Source organism: Culex quinquefasciatus, chromosome 3, assembly GCF_015732765.1.
Source record: "Culex quinquefasciatus strain JHB chromosome 3, VPISU_Cqui_1.0_pri_paternal, whole genome shotgun sequence".
NCBI classification, from domain to species: Eukaryota; Metazoa; Arthropoda; class Insecta; order Diptera; family Culicidae; genus Culex; species Culex quinquefasciatus.
Window position 1 is genome coordinate 167,899,021 of NC_051863.1, and position 2,282 is coordinate 167,901,302.

Here is a 2,282-nt window from a genome sequence, read left to right on the forward strand (position 1 = left end):
AAAATTTTCAGAAATAATAAAAATTTTAGATTTTTTTTAAATTTTACGAAATTTAGAAATTTCATAAACTTTGAATATTTTGGGTATTTTAGAAATTTTATGAAATATAGAAATTTATAGAAATTTTGGATAAATTTAGGAAGACATTTTGAGAATTTAAGGAATTTAAAAAAAATGTTGAAAAATTTCAGAAATCTGAGAATATTTAAAAAATTTCAGAAATTTTAGGAATTTTTTTTTTGGGTTTTGTGAAATTTTAAAAATTGTAGACACTTTTGAAATTTTAGGAAATTTAGAAAATGTATCAACATTGAAGATTTTAGGTGTTTTAGAATTTTTATGAAATTTAGGAATTTTTAGAAATTTTGGATAATTTTAGGAATATTAGGAGTTGTATAAATTTTAACTCTTTTAGAAATTTGAGAAATTTTAGAAATTTTAGGAATTTTTGGAATTTAAGAACTTTGGAGGAATTCTATGAATGGAGAAATGTTAGGAATTATAAGTTATTTAATTATTAATTTTCATAGACATTTTAGGGTTTATTTTAGCAATTACAGATTATTTAGAAATTTTGTAAATTTTGAGGAGTTACAGGAATTTTAGGAATTTTGATTATTTTAATAATTTGGGTGAATTTTAGGAATGTTCAGAATTTAAGATTGGTTATTGATTTTTTTTAGAAATCTGATGAATTTTGAAGAATTTTAGAAATTTTAGTAATTTTAAGAATTTTTTGTTATTTTTTTAGGGATTTTGAGGAATTTTAGAAATTTTAGAAATTTTAGAACTTTTAGCAAATTTAGAAATTATATAAACTTTGAAAATTTTAGGTATTTTAGAAATTTTATGAAATTTAGGAATTTTTATAAATTTTTGATAATCTTAGGAATATTAGGAGTTGTATAAATTTTAACTTTTTTAGGAATTTGAGGAATTTTAGAACTTTTAGGATTTTTTGGAATTTAAGAACCTTTGAGGAATTCTATGAATGGAGGAATTTTAGGAATGTTAGGAATTTTAAGTTATTTAATTATTAATTTTCATAGACATTTTAGGGTTTATTTTTGCAATTTCAGATTATTTAGAAATTTAGTAAATTTTGAGGAGTTACAGGAATTTTAGGAATTTTGATTAATTTAAGAATTTGGAGGAATTTTAGGAATGCTCGGAATTTAAGATTGTTTAGGAATTTTGAGGTATTGTAGGTACTTAGAATTTTTAGGAATTTTAGGAACGTTAGTAATTTTAGGAATTAAGATTTTTTTAGGAATTTTACAAATTTAAAGACGTTTGAGTAATTTTCGGTAATTTAAAAATTGTATGACTTTTTAGAGATTTAAAAAAAATAAGAATTTTAAATATTCTAGAATTTTTTGGAATTTTATAAATTTTAGGTATTTTAAATATTTTAGAAATTTAGAAAATTTTAGGAATGTGAGGAATTTTGTTTTTTTTAAAAGAATTATAGGTTATTTTTTTTTTATTTTAGTTTTTTTGATTTCAGATGTTTTAATTTTTATTTAGAAATTTCAGAAATTTTTTTTTTTTTAATTTTAGGCATGTAAGGAATTTTGAGCAATACTAAGGAATTTTGAGAAATTTTAGGAATTTTGAGGAATTTTAGGAATTGTTTGCTTCTGCAAATCTTTTTAATTAATTTCGAAAAGTTAGAGGCACACAATTTGAATGGCGAATAATTTTATCTTTCCCATAAAAATTTTCAACAAAAATGTTTAACATGGAATTCCTCTCGAGCACTGCGCTTCCGTTTTAACTTACTCTTCACAAATCATCACACACACACAACCGAATCGCAACGCGGACATTTTGCACCCAGAAAAAAGAAAACAAAAAACTTATCGCAAACCCGAAATCTACATCGCGTGGAAGCAAATTGCACGCGGCGATGAAAACTAGCGCCCAACAACGAGAAAAAAAGAAGAAAGCGAACCCAACATAAAACAAAGATTGATGAATCTGGGCGGCGGAATTGGATTTCTGCGAAAAACCGGTCGTAAAACGCTCGATGCCGAAAAAACTTGCATCTTTCGTCACCACTTGGTCGCAAAACAAGAGAAAGCATCTCCGGAGGAGATCGGTCATAAAAGTAGGAAAAAAGTGCCACGCCGAAATCCGAAATATGAATTAAGTAAAGAGTGTAATTTACATACACACGGAGGAAAGAAAAAGGGAAGGACCCCAGCACTTTTTCTTTTGTTTTGCTTTTCCCAAGAGACGGCACAGAGCTAAGGCGTATAATGAAATGAAAATAATTTGAA